The sequence below is a fragment of the Archocentrus centrarchus genome, chromosome 15 (assembly GCF_007364275.1).
Source record: "Archocentrus centrarchus isolate MPI-CPG fArcCen1 chromosome 15, fArcCen1, whole genome shotgun sequence".
Taxonomy (NCBI): domain Eukaryota; kingdom Metazoa; phylum Chordata; class Actinopteri; order Cichliformes; family Cichlidae; genus Archocentrus; species Archocentrus centrarchus.
Window position 1 is genome coordinate 4,001,504 of NC_044360.1, and position 20,051 is coordinate 4,021,554.

The window sequence follows — 20,051 nt, forward strand, 5'->3', positions numbered from 1 at the left end:
AAGACTGAAGTACCCAACAGGAATATTAGTGCTTTCCATACAATATTGCCTCAGACAATATGTCCACCAACACCAGTACCATTGCTATCACTGCTTCACTCCATTATTAAACACACACACACACACACACACACACACACACGCACACACACACAGTTCCCAGCAAATATTTGCTGGGAACGCTATGAATGTTTTTACACATTCAATTTGTTGGATCCTTTAAAAAGCTACAAATATTTTTTAAAAAAAGACTGTAAAAAGTGTTAATTTGTCTCAAAATATATGAAACATAAAACCAACCATGTAAGCTGATGTAATTTTATGTACATCAAGTGACAGCATAACATTCATGGGGTCCATCCAGGTATAATCTTACAGCAAGCCATAAATATTATCAGCATCATCACCATTTAACAATTATCTTGTGGACTATCGACAGTTTGATAATGTGAAGTAATTTTAAAGTCTGTATTCTCGCCATATGGTTTCCTTCTGAAGGCTCCTATAAGTGTGTGTGTGTGTGTGTGTGTGTGTGTGTATATATATATATATATATATATATATATATATATATATATATATATATATATATATATATATATATATATACACACACCCTGCCATAATAACCATTTAATAACCATTTAAGCGTAAAGTATAAATGTGCCTAAGTTACAAAAGATTTTTTATTTATTTAGTTTAGTTTACAGAAGATTTTATTGCACGAAAGGACGAGGGCAGTGGTAAAGTACAAACTACATTATACTGCTAACACAACATCAGCTCTTTGCAAGCATCTGCACAGACAGCATGCTAACACAAAGTGGTGTCAAAGCTGAGTGTGTGCAGACTACAGCAAAGCAGTGAGAGCCTGATCTTCAACAGGTAACAGACGCGCTGATGAACAGTCAGGCCCGTACCCTTTGTACATGTTTGTACTGTAGAATCGCAGTCACGGACACTTTGAAACCTCTTTGGGCTGGTTTTCAACTTCGCTTTGTGTTTAGACACTAAGAGAACGATTGCTCGTGCCCTCATTATACTGTGGATCTATGTCACTTTGTGGGACTGCAGCCTAAAGTTTATATTGTTAACTGGTAATTGTGTCATAATACATTTAAGGGCATGTTACAGAGTAACACAAAAGTAATGTAACAAGTAGTGCAGCAAATTACTTTCTCCAGGGATTTATGAAGAAATGGCTGTGGCTCAGGACGTAGAGCAGGTTATCTACTCATCAGAAGGTTGGTGGTTCAATTCCTGGCTGCTCCAGTCTGCATGCCAAAAAATCTTTGGGCAAGATACTGAACCCCAAGTTGCTCTCCGATGCAACCATCGGAGTATGAATGTGTGTGAATGTTAGATAGAAAACAGTCTTTGTGTGAATGGGTCAATGCAAACATGTTGTGTAACGCACTTTGAGCGCTCAGCTAGAGTAGAAAGGCGCTATGTAAGAACCAGTCCATTTATACCTGTGGCACAGTATGGTGTATTTTTAGCCTTCAAAGGAAAGCAGAAAATAAATGAAAGTGTAGCATCACTGCCTTCAATGAAACTTCATAAATAACTACACTGGAAAGGTAAATACAAGAGCACCAAAGTGTATTTTATACATCTATGAAATATCTAATGTTAAAAAGTAACATAAACCCATTTGTAGTAACCTTATTAGGAACCTAATGAGATATGTTGCTCCCATTACCAGATTGTAAAACATAAACAACATAAATAAAAAGAGGAGAACATTAATGGCGGCTGGAGCTTTTGGCCCTCATGAGCACACCATCTTTGTTTCACTCCCATGAACACAGCATATTATTGTGGCTAGCTGCTAATTAGACACTGTTAATACTCTCATTCATCACTATCAGAACTGCTCACCGCAGAGCCCATTACACCAAGCCCGTGTGTGTGTGTGCGCGCGTGTGTGTGTGTGTGTGTACAAATTTGTTCATACAGTATGTGGACTGAAAGCAAGATGAGGTTAATGACCCTTGTTGGTACACAGCTCATTTGTATCGGTATGGTTTACGTACCTTCCTTTGAAAGGTTCACACACAAACTATTTTTCTTCCAGTTCCACATTATTATTCAAACGCTGAAACGAGACTGAATAAAACATGATGTTGGGTAGCTTATGTAACGTCTTTAGCTGTGATGCAGCAGACCAAAGTAAGCCCTTGATTACACTTCAAGGTTGCAGTGAAAAATGCCCACTGGGCAGTGTTTGATCTAACAATACAGAGACGAGTGAGATATTGATGAGAGAATAGCTGAGAGAACTGAGGTGGAAATCGGTGCGAAGGATGACGCATCCAAATGGTGAGGCCCAGAGATTGGATGCGACTGAGATGTCGACCGCTCTGGGGCAAGTACGTCGGACAACTGTGCAAGTCTCTTCTCCAGATATTTCATCATGAAGTCCAATTAGTGTTTCCACTCTGCTGAAGTGGTAGGCAAGGTAGGACCGGTGAAATATGTGACACCACAATTGATGCTGTAACCAACTGGCTGAGGGCAGCTTTCGTTTTCATTTAAGGGTCCAATGGGCTTGTAACGAAAAAGGTCACCACTTGTAATCCCCAGCCACTGCAGGAAAACTAGGAGCAAGAGTGAGTAATGATCTCCTCTCCTTTTAGAAACTATTGCCACTATTGTTAACATTAACTGCTGCAGCAGAACTGTTCAGTTACAACATGTGAAGGGCAGGTGCAAAGTGAAAATTTCCACACCCACCGAAGCTATAGGCTCTGCTGACCGAAGATAGGTAATCACTGAAGAAAGACAATCACACATCCAAGTGGACTCAAGCTTGGTTCAGCAATTGTTCCTGGATTGTCCTCCAATGCAATCTCAGTCTCAGGCTGTAATCCCATGGAAAATCTTTTGTGGCATTTAAAGAACCCGATGGCTGTACGGAAACCAAAGATCATTAGTGATCTGGAAGCATTTGCAAATAAGGAATGGACCAAAAATCTAAAAAGGAAACTGTTACTGGAGGACTTCATGGTCAAAGGATATTAATGTTAGACACTGACGCTGGGGGTTGAATAATTTTGCTTAAGGTCAATATTAGGTTCTAAGATAAATTGCACTCAAATATGCATCATTAAACTTCCCTTTACCTTAGCTACATGTGTGTCCTGCTCTCTGTTTGGGAAGTTTAATTATAGTTTACTTTCAATTTGTGCATTATACTAAAATCACAAAGCTACAACACTTTGTGATAGGCATGTTCAAGTTATATTATCATGATTAGCATGTATATTTAATATTTACCATTCAGATTGAGGCTTTAATTGCAGCTTGTTTACACATCCATGATTATTTATGAATTAATTATTATTATTGTTATTATTGTAAGTACGAGGGCCTGAAATTACATGTAAGAAAGCTTCTTTTGCCTTGTTTTCTTTGTCAAAATTATTCTGTACTTTTTCCAGTTTTGTAGGAAAAACACAAAAAAAAGGATTTTACTCTATAGCCTGAACTTCTGCCCTAATTAACAAAAATATCTCTGTAAGGGTATTTGGGCAAATAGTGTGAACATGCGTTAGCTACAATTTACTAAACAAATATGTATTTACAGTTTCATTAAAGCTTTTAGCTTAGCTACATGCAGCCTTCCTTTATCATTTTTATATTTATTTATTTATTTTTTGCAACAAATATGGTAAAAGTACTGGAGATTGCACTCCAAATTAATCATTTTCATTCATTAATTCTGTCTTTATGGAGATACTGTACAAAATGAAGCAATGAATGTGGTTTTTCTGGCTTTTGTGAAAGGTATCCAAGCCTCCACAGCTTAATTACTAGTTTTACTACAAGAGTTTTAATCTTTAATGACTCGTTTCTGGCCGTGATTAAACTGTTGTGCAGTGCTGCAAATACTCCTGCGTAAGAGCAGCACAGCTGACAAATGTTCTCGTGGTAGTTGCTGGGGTGCAGGGTGAAGCTTCCCCTCTCACACATCCCTTCAAAACTGTGTCTTGTAAAATGTTTGACTGTCTTTTTTTTTTTTAATTAAAATTCATAGAAAATGTGAATTTACACAGGCACTGAATATATTTAGAATGACTCTAGGGAGTACTTTTTGCACTTAGCCTACTTTTAGCAGAAAAGAAAAATAAAACTGTTAAACATTAAAAATCCATTACCATCTTTTGAGTCAATTTATAGAGCAAAATGTGTATCCGTGTTATTATAATGAGTTATATAAGGTAAACTAAAAGTCATTTGAGTATATTGTTTATTCAATCCCAGCAGATCAGCTGATCTCACTATGAGCTTTTATCAGCTGATCTCTCAGCTAATAAATACGGCGTACTATTTAAGCTGCTTTCACCTGTCTGCAGTTGTGACCTACATCCATCTGTCATTCTATGCTTGACTTAATGAGAGCCATATCTGTCATTAATACCTGCTGTGTTCTGTGCTGCTTGCTCTCACTGCCTCTGGCTTTATATGGATGCATATGGAAGGACAGATCTAAATGGATCATAAAAATGACTATAAATTATGAAAAAAGAGAAATGGAGATGAAGGAGGTAAGGTTGGGTTGTCAGGATTACAGACAGGAGTGGGCAAACTATGGCTCGTGGGCCACACCCAGCCCGTTGGACTTTTTAATCCGGCCAGCTGAAGATTGATACAAAATTGCCCAAATCACATTACGACTGATGTCGAGGATTCTGAGAATTGCTACAACAAAACTAAAACCAGACTTCGATGCACTGGAAAAAACAACACTGTTCCCACTCGACTAGATGTTTAATCATCACTACTGTTACTAGTCGGTACCAGACATACTAGCCAATAAACCTAATTATTAAGGTTTTAATTGATCCGGTAAATGTTTGTCCTAAATGTTATGCAGCCATCTGCCACCAGATGGAGCTGCAGCCCTTACATTGTTATAGAAAAATGTCATAATGTAACCTGAAGCGCACCTCCTGAGAAACACCCTTCCTTCCCGGCTAGTTCCTCCAAGTTTGTACAAAGAAGTGAAAAAAACTAGAGCGACAAATGTGTTTGGGCCTTAAACAAGTGCCAGCATTTTATGTTTCTGTCGGCCGCCACCGCATGTAAAACACCAGGACACGGTAATTAGGTAATTAAACACGATAATTAAGTAATTAACACACACAATGCACCTGCACAGGTATGAACACCGGCAACAACATCGGCCACTTACGTATAGGTTACGTCGGCGCAGCTGAAGTGTGAATCAGGGGAAAGCTGGAGGAGGAGGCTGGGTGAGAGGGAGGTCTGGGCTCCACTGCTCAGGATGCTGCCCCGGATAAGCGGAAGAAGATGGATGTTATTTTCTCATATTCAGTGATGCGTGAACATTGTTTTGCAATAACGTGTTTTCATATATTTATATCAATTGATTTTATGTTTTTATTCTTTGTTGTTCGAAGTATAACGTGCAGCAGTGGCCGCGCCCGGGGGGGGGGGGGGGGGGGGGTGCTATAGGGGGGGGGGGGGGGGGGGTGCTAGGGGGTGCTATAGCTCCCCCTGGAAAAGTAATAGCACCCTCGTAGCACCCCCAAGAAAATAGCTTGTGTTTGTGTGTTGAGAACTAGCACCTGCAGAAACATATTGTAATGATCCATGATGGACGTTATTGCTAAATGTGTGTCACAGTTATTGTTCTCTTTAAGTTAGGTTGTTTTGGGGTTGAACCGGAAGGAGATGTGGGGGGTCGCTCTTGGGAGGGAGGTCTCTTTTTTTCTTGTGTGAGTTAGAGTTGGCTGTATCCGGCGAGAGCTGTTCTGTGTGTGTCCGGCCTGATTAAATGGTGTTAGTAACGAAACCTCTGCCTGGTGCTTGGGTGACATAACGGAACGTTACACTGGTGTCAGAAGCTTAAACTACGAACTACCACGCCTGGATCTATTACCAGCGGCTCTGCTCACGGCTCAGGGACACAACTCCCGATTATGCGGAGGAACACTGTTAAGAAGGAGGAGCAGGAGATGGATATCCGACCCGCTCGCAGCGTGAGGGAAGCGGCGCTCCAGCTGGCTGCTGAGGCTGGGTTCTCCCCAGGTTTGTCTCGGCTGGAGGGCCGTTCGCGCCATGATCGCCATTTCGGCGGGACGGAGCGGAGGTCATGTGATGTAAACAATGATGGCAGCGCCCATGCACAGCCGGCTACGGTAAACATAAAGACACCCAAGTTCAGCGGTAAGACGCCGTGGGAAGTGTTTATTGCTCAGTTTGAACTATTAGCTGCTGCAGCTGGCTGGTCTGTCGAACATAAAGCATTGCAATTAGCTCTGTGCCTGTGTGAGGATGCAGCAGCATGCCTGCTGCTGCTGAGTGAAAGAGAAAGGGGAGACTATACTGCTCTAGTTGGGGCACTCCAGAGACGGTTTGGGCAGTATAACCAGCCTGTGCTACTGAGGTCAGAGTTTCACAACAGACGGAGACTGCCTGGAGAACCGCTGCGTATCCTGGCCCATGACATTGAGTGCCTCTGCAGGCGGGCCTATGACAACATGCCCCTTGCAGTGCAGACAGAGCTCGCCCGTGATCAGTTCCTACAGGCCCTCAGTCCCAAAGAGCTCCGTATTCAGACACAGCTTGCTCGTCCAACCACACTCAGTGCAGCTCTGGAGTTGGCGTTGGAAAGGGAGATGCTGACAGGACCTCCTGGAGGGGCTGAGGATTCACCAGTGGTCAGAGCAACATCTGCACCTGCTGAGCGGACGGAGAGGCAGGGGGGACCACACAGCATGACCCAGGCGGCTGCTCTTCAGTCACCTTCTCCCCGTGCTGGCACACGCCGCCGACCACAAAGCTGCTGGGGATGTGGACAAGCTGGACATCTCATCAGGCAGTGCCCCAGGTTTGCAGCGGCGCAGGGAAACGGTCAGGGGCCCGTGTAGGTGGGAGTACACGGGCCGTCGTGACCAACACCCCCACACCACCCACATTGTCACCTGGCATGGTCATTACTGTAGGCTGGACCCAAGTTGGTGACTTTTGCCACATTCCGGTGGTGGTTGATGGGGTATCCTGCACAGCACTCCTCGACACAGGGTCCAACACAACACTGGTCCGACCTGACATCATTCCAGCTGGGACTGCCATGCAAACAACCAATGTGCAGCTTAAGACAGTGACTGGTGACCTGGCCCCCATAAAAGGGAGGGGGATGTTTCAGTTTAAGGTTGGAGACCTAACCATGCCTTTTGCTGCCTGGGTGGCTGACGTCCAGGATGCCTGCATCCTGGGGCTGGACTTTTTACGAGCCATTGATGGTGTGCTGGACCTCGGGGAAGGCTGTCTGTTACTCCCGGGAGGAGAGAGGGTGCAGCTTAAACCCCCACCTTTAAACCCATCCCCTGCTGTAATAGCGGCTTGCACCTCGGAGTCCCCTGTATTACCACTAGTTGAACAGCGAACTGATGAAGAGGAGAGGCTGTCAGCAGTGAGAAACGTCTGGTCCAGGAACTGTGAGGGCCTGACTCAGCAGCAGCAAGGAAGTCTATGGCAGGTGCTCTTGGACTTTAAAGACATTTTTGCCCTCACAGAGTGTGATGTAGGCCTGACACACTTGGTGGAACACGTTATTGACACTGGGGATGCTCGTCCTGTTAAAATGCGTCCTCGTCGCCTTCCTCTGGCTCATCAGGAGGCGGCTGACCAAGAACTGCGTGAGATGCTAAAGATGGGCATCATAGAGCCATCTGAAAGTCCCTGGGCATCTGCTGTGGTGATGGTGCCCAAGAAGAACAGTCCACGAATGCGCTTCTGCGTGGACTACAGGCCACTTAATAAAGTTACTAAAAAGGACTCTTATCCCCTTCCCAGAATCGATGAGTCTCTCGACCTGGTGGCAGGGTCTTCCTGGTTCTCCACCCTGGACCTGCGAAGTGGTTACTGGCAGGTGCCTCTGTCCCCAGATTCTAGACCAAAGACGGCCTTTTGCACGAACAGGGGACTGTGGCAGTTCAGAGTCCTGAGCTTTGGCCTGTGCAACGCCCCAGCCACCTTTGAGAGACTTATGGACGGTGTGCTGGCTGGTGTCCCACGACAGCAGTGTCTGGTCTACCTGGACGACCTCCTGGTGCATGGGACCTCTTTTGAAACCACCATGGATACCCTGAGACAGGTAATGGAGAGAGTAAGGGCCGCAGGCCTTAAGCTGCACCCGGACAAGTGTCACTTCATGAGGAGGGAGGTGGAGTTCCTTGGTCACAAGTTGGGTCGGGAGGGCATCAGCACTTTGGAGGAAAAAGTGCAGACCATTAGGGACTGGCCCACTCCCGCAGACCAGGTGCAACTAAAAAGCTTCCTGGGACTGGCGTCATATTACAGGAGGTTTGTAAAAGGCTTCTCCTCCATAGCTGCACCACTCTTTCGCCTGCTGCAGAAGGATCACGACTTCAGCTGGACCCAAGACTGTCAGCAGGCATTCGACACCCTGCGCAGATCCCTGACGGAGTCTCCGATCCTTGCCCCACCTGACCCCGCACGACCATTTGTCCTGGACACAGATGCAAGTAGTGTGGGACTGGGAGCCGTGCTGTCGCAGGTCGGACCTGAAGGTGAGAAGGTGGTGGCATACTTCAGCCGGGTCCTGAATAAGAGTGAGCGACGCTATTGTGTCACACGGCGAGAGCTCCTGGCTGTGGTGATGGCAGTGAGACACTTCAAGTACTACCTATGTGGCACGCCTTTTATCATCAGGACTGATCATGCCGCCCTCCAGTGGCTTATGTCTTTCAGAGAACCAGAGGGGCAGGTGGCTCGTTGGCTGGAGGAGCTCCAGGCCTTTAATTTCACTGTGGAGCACAGAGCAGGGGCACACCACTCCAATGCGGATGCACTATCCCGCCGCCCATGTGCCGCGACAGGCTGCCGCTATTGTGGGAAGCGGGAGGAGAAGGAGAGGGAACTCACAGCAACAGATAATCCTGCACAGCTCTCCTGCAGGGCACTCCTAGTGGTGGACATGGCAGAATGGAGGGCCCAGCAGGAGCAAGACACCGACCTGCTACCAGTACTACGATGGCTTGAGAACGAGCAGCGACCTAACTGGGATGAGGTTACCGGGCTCTCTATCGCCACCAAAGGGCTGTGGGCCAAGTTCAATGCTCTAAGGTTGGACAAGGGAGTGCTGCAGCGCGGCTGGAAAGATCCTGCTACAGGTGAGGAAAGGTGGCAAGTTGTGGTACCCAAGTCGCTAAGGCCAGCGGTGCTGGAAGCCTGCCATGGGAGTAGAGGCGCTGGCCACTTTGGCGTGTCAAAGACCCTTCGCCGCCTGCGCCAGGGTTACTATTGGGGCCAGCAGCGTAGAGATGTGGAGGGCTTCTGCCGAAGCTGTGACTCCTGTGCCTCCCACAAAGGTCCGCTGGACCAGTCCCGTGCTCAACTTCAACAGCAACCGGCAGGTGCACCGATGGAGCGAGTGGCTGTGGACATCATGGGGCCATTTCCCCGGACTGATAGGGGAAACCGCTATGTGGTTGCTGCTATGGACTATTTTACCAAATGGCCGGAAGCATACGCCATCCCGGACCAGGAGGCGGAGACAGTGGCTGACACATTAGTGGAGGGAATGCTCAGCAGATTTGGAACGGCAGGGGTTCTTCACAGTGACCAAGGCCGTAACTTTGAGTCCAGGGTGTTTGCTGCCATGTGCGAACGCCTTGGAATTCAGAAGACCCGCACCACGCCACTCCACCCCCAGAGTGATGGCCTGGTGGAAAGGTTTAATAGGACACTGGCCCAGCAGTTAGCCATCATCACGTCAGAACACCAGCGTGACTGGGACACTCACCTCCCACTCATCCTAATGGCCTACAGGTCGGCCGTCCAGGACTCCACCCAGTGCACACCCGCCCTGCTCATGTTAGGGAGAGAACTAAGGACCCCTGCTGAACTGGCTTTTGGGAAACCTCCTGATGCTCCGGATGCGCCACCGGGTCCAAGCTATGCCAGGAAGCTGCAGGACCGACTGGAGTCGGCGCATTCCTATGCTCGGGACCAGCTGGCAAAGGCGGGACTGCGGCAAAAGAGAAACTACGACCTGACTACTAAAGGGAGGCACTTCCGTGCTGGAGAGCTGGTGTGGGTCTACAGCCCGAAGAGAAAAAAAGGACGGTGTCCTAAACTGGACAGCAACTGGGTTGGACCCTGCAGTGTCCTGGAACGAGTTGGGGAAGTGGTTTATAGGGTACAGTTACCACCTAGAGGCAGGAAAGTGGTCCTGCACAGAGACAGGATGGCCCCTTATAAGGGTCGTTCTCCTTCCCCTTTCTCTGAGGGATGCGTGCAAATCCCCCACACTCCAGCTCAGCTGGACTCCCAGCTGGACATGGCTCCCTCCCCATCCCCTTGTTCTCCCCCTCAGTTTCCTGTAGTTCATGCCACCCCTCGGAAGCCAAAGAGGCGACGTCAACTGCCTCCCCGCCTCAGAGACTGTGTTTTTCCCTCGAGGACGAGGAACTTTTTGTTGGGGGAGCAGTGTAATGATCCATGATGGACGTTATTGCTAAATGTGTGTCACAGTTATTGTTCTCTTTAAGTTAGGTTGTTTTGGGGTTGAACCGGAAGGAGATGTGGGGGGTCGCTCTTGGGAGGGAGGTCTCTTTTTTTCTTGTGTGAGTTAGAGTTGGCTGTATCCGGCGAGAGCTGTTCTGTGTGTGTCCGGCCTGATTAAATGGTGTTAGTAACGAAACCTCTGCCTGGTGCTTGGGTGACATAACGGAACGTTACAATATTTCTGGAGCCGCCACTGACGCAGTGTTCATAATGTGCGTTGCCGCACAGTTAAGTAGCATTTAAAGTGCGGTCTTCATCATAGAAGAACGCGATTAATGGTTTCAAATGCTTTTGTTTAAACAGCTTTTGATGAAATGGCATAAAATTTAATTTGATATCTGAATGTTTCTTAGTTTTAGACTAGTCGGTTAGTCTAATTTTTTTTTTCTTGTTTAGTCAACTAAGGAATTATTCAACAGCAACATCCCTAGTTCCCACTAAAAATACATGTATGTATTAACACTGCAATGTCTTTTTTGTGTTCATGTTTGATATGTATGCATCTGGTGCTGGCCCAGCCCATCTGTCAAATTTCAAAAAGTCAACGTGGCCAAAAAGGTTTGCCCACTCCTGATTACAGACACGTTTTACAGTCATGGTAGAGCAGAAAGCATTGTTGGGTCTGGAATATTTACATTTTACTGCAGGAGCCCAGAGAGTTTACAGAGTGAATGCACTCCAAAGAGGGGAAAAAAAAAAACTTGCTTAATAAAAAGAATATGCAAATAAATCATTCATGTGCAACTGGACAGGAACAATTACTGCACAGAGGAAGGTAATTTCTTGCACAAATTAGAAAAATGTTTTTATTTAAAACAGTTTTGTAGAAATTAAAATCCAACTTTGAGCAGTGAAACCTAAAATTAGGCCCCACGTTTTGCTCTGAAAGGAGCTGCAGTGAAAACTAAATCATGAATCAAATGACAGCTGTTAGCTGTCATACTTCAATCAGCATAAAGCAAAGCTTCAGAATTAAACAAATGAATTTATTTTCCTCACCCTCTGCTGAGATGATTTATGAAGTTCTCACTGTTTTCACATTTCCACTCACATTCATTACCATCAAAGCTCAGCAGAATACAGTCCATTACATCCTGTTCTGTGTCTGAGTGTCTGCATGGATGTGTGTGCTCGTAGGAGAGGGAGAGATGGGGGTAATGGCCCTTGCTAATGCACTACTTGTTTGTGACTGTGTGTATTATTCACTGCTCATGCTTGACTGCTGCTGTTGCCGGCCCAGCAGCAAATGCACACACAACTATGCAAACCCTCACACCCACTCATCAGCAAAATATTGGTGAGCTCGTAGAGTTATGATTTAGTTTTATCAAACATAAGGAGGATCAAAACAGACAATGACAAGAAATTCTGAGGACTGACGCTTCTTTACTCTGCTTATAAATGTCTGTTTGACTTGCCCAGTGTTATCTGGTAAGCTCATTTGATCTGAAGATCATTTGCAGTTATTATGTATCGTCCATGTAAATCTGATGGTGCTGCTACATGTCGCTGTAAGCTTTCTAATGGTTTCCAAGACATTTCACTGAGTCAAAAATGGAAATAAGTGTGTCAGACAACGTGAACAGACTGACCCTTGTCACTCCCAGTCATCAAATATGGAGGCACCATGGTGTAATGCACAAGGGACACTCAAATTTTATTTTATGTTTTTGGGTTTTTTTTTTAACAAAGGAAATGGTGGAGAAAGTTCTTACAGATGAAAGAAGTTTGCCTTCCAAAGTGTGATTAATGTATTTAATTTTTCCCAGAACCTGCCCTTCGGTGCCTAAACTCAACAATAACAGAAAGGGAGGGAGCAGTCACAATTCAGACTTCTCTCGCTTTAGTTGGAGGAGACCCCTTGTCTTAAAATATGACAAGAAAATATTTCTAATTCTAATACATGTGCAGCCCAGCCACATGTTTCAGTACTTACCACTTACCCTAACCCCTGTCAACAATCACATAAAGTTGCTAAAGTTGATCATTAGCTTATAGTTCATCATAACAGGCAATGTAGCATCACGGATTGGTGAAATGTGTGACTATTATTAAGCAAAGTTATAATACTGTTAGGGGAAAAAAGTGGTCCACTAATAACTACATTTAATACTAATTTAATAATTTTGGGGGACCCAGGGATGAAAAGAGATGTAGTCTTCTAAAGCTGTGGATCAGAGTGGATCTGCAGGGACTCTTGCACGCTACGCCATGTTCACCTATTTGTGCTCCAACATTTTCCTGAGTGATTCACCCAGATTTCTTGGAAACTAACTGCGTTACAGAAACAGAATTTGCTCTGACTACATTTTCAGAGGTACTTGGCATGAAAACAGCAAGAGCTTAAGGATTATGATGTGCAACATTTGCTGAACAACACTGTTTGTTTGTTACTGGTTGAAATTTCTGGTACATGGGCCTTATTTTGTGTATATTAGAAAATCCATGTGGGTTGTTTGGTAAATTTCAGTGTGACAGACTGTGGGTACTCTTAGCAAATTAGTTAAACAAAGCACAGATGGAAAACTCCGTAAATATATAATATCCCAGGTAACATTTATTTCCAGTGAGCATGCCTCGGTCTCATCAAACCACATGTCCAACATCTCTTTCACTGCTGCCAATATCTGTGACCGAGTTTTTGTTGTTTTTGAGCATCCAATGATGCTGAGATGAAGTATTTATGGTGCAGGTTCAAGTTTCAGCATTAAAGTCCTGCTTTATTTGCAGTGTTTGCGACTAAGTGGCTTTCTGTGAGAGTTACACAGGATTTGATCAGTATGTAAATGAAGGAGTAACCACATAAACTTGTTGTGTAATTTGAAAGGAGCTTAAAAGCCAATGCAAAGTCGTTTTCTCCCACAGTCACCTAAACGCAAACACTGGTACAAGTTAGAAGGTTTTAAAAATGTCAGAAGTTTCAAATCGAAGGCAATTTTATGCCTCTGTATGCTTCAGCTATCAAGTTATGCCCTGTTATTTATGTATTTTACACTTTAAGCGCTGCGTAAAAGAGACGGTGCTGCGAGGATGAACAGAAAGTGACCAGTGGAATAATTTAAACATAATAAAGGGACCTTGAACGTGGAGCTGTGGGCAGAAAAAGCTCGACCCTGACAGTTCCCCCTGATATTACTCCAGGTAACATGTGACCTTCCAGTAGTGGCAACATTTGTTACACCCCAGACAGTCTCTCTGGGGATGTTGTGGTAATGTGTCAGGCCTCCCGTAATGGGAGCTGGAGACATGATGATGATGTGAAAACTCACAATCAAGTTTTCCCATCACTTGATATTAAAAATATTACTTTTATAATGCAGGGCTAGAAGTCTACAAAGATACACTATTTTGACTCATCCATCCAAATCACTGCATTCAGGTGTTCCAACCACTTTCATGGCCACAGGTCCTCAGCATAAAGGTTGAGTCATTTTGATATAGAAGTTTATCTTTCGTCTGAGGTAGATACTTGTACTTGTACCTGTACTTCCTGCGGCAGCTGAAGAAATTCAACTTGCCAGCAAGGATCACGGTGCAGTTCTATGCTGCCATCATCGAGTCCGTCCTTACCTCCTCCATCACTGTGTGGTACGCTGGAGCCACCACTAGGGACTAACAGAGACTACAGCGCATTGTGCACTCTGCTGAGAAGGTGATTGGCTGCAACCTCCCATCTCTCCAGGACCTGTACACCTCCAGGACACTGGGCCGTGCAGGTCGGATCTCCACTCTCACCCTGGGCACAGAGTTTTTGCCCCTCTCCCCTCAGGCAGGAGGCTACGGTCCATACGGACCAGAACCTCCCGCCATAAGAACAGTTTCTTCCCCTCTGCTGTTGGACTCATGAACAATAACCCAAAGACTGTTAACCACCACCCTCCACAAACGCTGATGACCCTGTGTTTATGCACCTGTCTGTTTGCACTGATCACTGCACTGTCATGTACATATTACCAGACTACAGTTTATATTCTATTATATTTACAGTCACTTTATTATGTCACTTTAGCATTCACCTGGTTTCTGCTTTGCACTGAATGATTACTGTACTGTATATTTTGTAATATTGTTTTATAGTTTTTATACTATTGTTTTTATGTAAGCACAAAGTACCGCAGCAACTTCCTAATGTTGTGAACCTGTTCATGGCAATAAAACCTTCTGATTCTGATTCTGATAGATGCTGAAGATTCCCACACGGTCAATAGCATGCTTTCATCAAGCGATCCAAATGCAACGGGAACACTGAAACCCTTACAGAGTGGAACTGTGCACACTGTTTCTTTCCTCTTCTGTATTCTGTCAGTATCTTTGAACAAAGCAGAATTTCTGCCTTAAAAATGCAGATCTGAGAACAGCACACTACAGTTGGCCCGGTGTGGTTTTGGATGGGATCAAGGACCTGCAGTTGTTGTCAAATTATGATCTCTGAGTTCATTCTCCACAGTTCTTCTGTCAGCCCCTGAAGAGGTTACCATGGAGACAGTAGAAAGTGTCTGTGTGTATATATGTGTGTGTTGGGGGGGGTCCAAACACTGAGCAGGACTTGGTAATTGGCAGATTATCAGAAGACAGAGGTTACTGTAGCCCTGGAGAAGGTTCACAGCTCCAACTTCACAAACAGCACACCCTCAAATTGCTATCCCCTATCCAGAGGAGCGGGTGGGTTGGAGGACCACAAATGGAAAAATAGCCACAAAACCAAGCACTAAATAGTGTGAGGAGAAAATAGCTGGCGACAGCCTCTCGCCCATTCTCCCGTAATAGCCTGACTGGAAGGGGGTGGCAGATTGCTCAGGGGACAGATCCCGACAGCCAGCAGGGACAGTGACAGTGTGAGGAAGACAGAGCCCTCAGAAAGCTGTGCTCTGACAGACTGAGGGAAGAAGTCTGTTTTCCAAAGCTACTTTTTGGAAGCAGGACGAGCGCTATGGAAGGTCAGAGTCAAAAACAAATATGGACACCCATCTGTTGCTGTTTTAGTCAGTTTTAGATTTTGTTTGTTTGTTTAAAGGTAGATATGTAATTTTCTCTACTCATAGCTCTACACAAAAAAAAAAAAAATTAAAACCACGCTCCTAATGTTTCACCTTGTTCTGGATCATCGCTGCATGGAGGTAAGACCTCCCAGCCTGGTTTGATAGCTGGATGCGGATCACACTTGTTCCACTGCAGCCTGTGGAGGTTCTATTCAAAATAGGATCTGAGGGGGTTTAGAGACTGGGCCTGGTCTGGATCTTCAAGTCATTCTGAGTGGGGTTTTTTTTTGTGGTTTGGTGGGGTTTGAGAGGCCACTGCCATCATGGAGAGCTGTGACCGTAGGGAGTGTGCTTGCTCTAACTAACATTCATATAAACGCCTGAAGCTGAGGTTACCTGTTATTCACTTCACCTGCACACGTTTTCTAATGTTGCAGCTGATTAGTCTAGGTATCAATGTTTCTTATGCTGTTAACACACAAGTGCAGGAGGGAAAGAAGAGGATTCCAGCAGGCCTCGATGTGAACAATGTAGGTTTTATGATATAAATAAATAGTTTGCAAATTTTTTTTTGAGTAAGAAAAAGATATGTTGATAGATATGAAGAAGAAACACATTTTATCAATAGCAACTTTTGCTTTTTAATGACAAACTGATTAGCAAGTCTTTTTTTGGCTGCTGATGATAACATAACATGTTATTGATCCCATTGGGAAACAATAATTTTTGAGTTTTCCTGAGTGGATGCAAAAAAATGCATCAAATTCACTGGACTATTTTTTTTTAATCTTAAACCAACAGACCATTTCCCCTTTGAGGGAAAGCTCTGCTGTTTTGAAGGTGTGATCACGACTACTGCAACACAAAGGTAAAAAGGCCATCGTAACACCTGGATCTTTCATGGAGATAAAATACATGGAAATGCTTGTAAAATGATCCGAGATGGATACACACACCCACACAACACACACCAAATGACTTTAAAAGCTCCCTTATTCATATGGAGCCAAGTTTGATGTAATGAGCCTAAGAAACAGTGGCGAATAAATGGCCGTATCACAGCACCTCTGATTCAACTGGACACAGATTACACACTGATGTTCCCTATCCGCATAATGGCTTAAACTGGCAGCAGAGGTTTCATTCTTGAATACTGCAATGACCAAGCGTGGATTATTTGGAAGCTGACCCGGACATTTTTATATTTCCAGGAAAAAAAAAAAGTCTACATAGCCATTAGTAGTGAAAATATTATCCAAGAACTCATTGTCATCGTCCAAAGAACTGCAGATACATTTGCTAACAGCTTAACAATAAGTACTGTGCATGTAATGGCCATCCTTCCAACCTGTTAAATGGACCAGCATTTCCCAATGATGCGTTTCTTCAAATGTGTACTTTGTCCTCTTTTGCCAGATAATCTTTTTGTTTTGCTGCTTCAAACTATAAAGAATAAAACACACACAGTCAAAGGTATACACACACACACACACACACACACACACACACACACACACACACACACACACGCACACACGCACATACTGTTCAAAATATAAAAATCACAAGAGTAGGCAATCAACATAAAAAGGAGATTATGTTCAGTGCTGAGAGTGGGTGGGAGTCACACTCACATGCAGATGGCATCATTTTCTGTCCATTGCTGCAGTTGCTTTGAAATGGCTAACAGGGGGGGGTTAGGCTGATACACTCCCCGTTCAAAGGGATCTGTTGTCGGCTGCGTGCCCCAAGGCCAGCAGCATATCTCATTGCAAAATAATGAGACTTTAAAATCCAAACTCTTATTAATTTACTATTAACATCAAAAGTGTGGAGATGCTACTATCACTCACAGGGAGGGAGTGGATAGGTCTGTAGATATCAAGATGCTTGTTTGGATTTCAAGGTTTTAAGAGGCAACAGATGAAGCTGAGTTCATTCAAGGGTGTAAATGAATGCTTGGTCTGGTCCACTGAGAGGCAACAAGGAGAGAAAATATAAAAGTTTTTTTTTTAATACAAAAATAAAATACAATGTTTTAAAATAAATCTATTTTAGAGATTCTGATTAAAATAATTGATCAGTTTCATTATTTTGCAGATCTTTTTATTGTTGCTCTAAGCAATCAGTGATCAATCAATAACCAAAATACAGCACTGTCATAGCAGTGCAGATCACCAACAGTGAACGCATGAGCTCCACTTTGCTGGTGGACCCTCAGACCTCACTGCCTTAGCTGTCCAGGCCATGCACGCATTAGTACTGTGCAGCAGCATGTTGTTGTGCTGCACTGTGTTCACTCGGGAGTGGCGCCTACGCAGGCAGAAGACGGTTGCACGGGCTCCACAGCATGGCGGATGGACGGTAAAGTAACTCAAAGGTCACAGCTGAGACAAGGTTACAGTGTTTCAGCTATTTTTTAAATTCATTTTATTTATCGCAGTGAGAGATTCTTGGGTATAAACACAGGGCACTCAGAACAAAAGGAGACTCTTAATCTTAACAGTTTCACTTTATGGTTAAATAAAGGCAGAAATAAAAGAAAAAGAGATGAGTAAGCAACTGGTGTAAAATAACTGCACACCATGTTGTTTTTTCTTCCTATGCTTCCTATCTTCCATTTTTGAGTCACCAGCCACCGTTGCTGCACGCAAGAATAAGTGCATTTATATGAGTTCATGCTGTATGAAAACACAGACGTTCTAAAGCATGAACATACAGTTTTACATTTGGTCTTTTTCTCTTTCCTGCAGCCCAGACAGCGCAGCAGAGAGCAGGGGTCAGCTTTTATGGATCTGAGATAATTGAAAACGATAAATATGGCCTTCAAAGCAAGGAAAATAAACTCAGCCCTTCAGTAGATTTAATGTTCAGCCAAGCAGCAACATTGGCACACAGTCAGTGGAAGGGATTGCCAAGAAACACACCTGGGTGCTGATGTGTTTCCACACATACACACACAAAAAGACACACAGCTACGTATCAACGAGTTCAGAGGACATCAACATAAACTTACTTTACATTTTCTGGTGTTTACCTTAAAGCGGAGGGATGTTCTTCATGGGGATTTGCCTTTTGTCATTATAAGGAAGAAACATTCCCGTAGCGTGACTGTGTAAACAGTTTAAGGCCTCACAACATGACCGATGCTTGGACCACATACACGCACAAACACACACAAGCTCGCAGAATGGATTAAAGCCCCAGCAAGGGTCAGTCTTTATAAGAACATCCACCACATCCTTGTTAAAGACAGTCCTGCAGATTACACCGAGTTAAAACCCTGAGGAAGAGCAGAGCAGTCATAACTCTGTATTTGTAAGCACACGTTAAATGTTTTCCTTTTTTATTATTTAAGTGTTGAACTGCTAAGAAAATAGTGAAAAGACAGATGATGGTGTCAAATAATGAAAACAGCAAGGACAAAGAATATAGAACATGTTTGAATGAAAATAGTCCAACCTCATCCCATAAACCCAGTCTTATAGTGAGTAAATACAATAGATATAGTAGATACAATATGGTTACATATCAGAAAACAACATCTATGCTGATATTATGTTCAAAAACTCTTGAAAACTGCTTAAATCCTATAACTTTCTTTTTTCAATCTTCTGCTTTTTCTATTTCATTGTGCTTTGTAGTGTGTATCATACACCCGGGAGGTTCTGTGCTTTCAAATAATATACATTAAAATAATTTAAAAGAGAAAAAATCCTCTTGAGTCTAATTTTGTGTGAGTGCATCTTTAGGAGAAGCAATAAGTGTCTCATAACCATTCAATGTATAAATGTTTCTCTGCATGTTAAACAGTTTAATACTGAGCGAGGCACCAGTGTGGATGTCAGCGGGGAGCCTCCCTTATGTTTACCAGGCATAAACAAATGGGAGAAAACCTCAAACAGACCCAATGCCTGGGTGAGATGGAGTCACTCCATTTTCCAGTTCATCTGGGAGCACTTTCCTACATCCTGCATCTGGAGGAAGCAGCAGGGGGAATGGACACCTGGGGTGTTCTGCTTGCCCATCTGTGACTGTGAACCTAAACCTGCAAAAAGAAAAACAGATGGATGGTTAGAAAATAAAGTAGCAGACATTTTTATGGCTTCACAGAAAATCCTTGTTGAATTAAGTTTTTCTGTCTGAAATCCAATTTATTTTGGCTTCTAAAAGCATGCTGATTCCCAGCAGGAAAATTAGAGTGTAAACAATTCTGATGGCTTTTGAAACTTGAATACAAAATCTAATGGGACACATGAAAAATCTTCGTGCTACACGGTTGGGTAATAGGGTTGTATCAGTATTTTTAGATTTTTATTTCTGTCAGTAAGAAGGCTTAAGCATGAAGTTGAACTCACTTTGAACTTATTGCAACAGTTTGCGTTACAGTTTGAATTCTCAGTGATGCTGGAAAGCTAGTTCACACATTTATTACTTCTAGGTTGGACTGAAAAACCGTCAGCTGATCCAAAATGCTGCAGCTAGAGTACTGACAGGGACTAGAAAGAG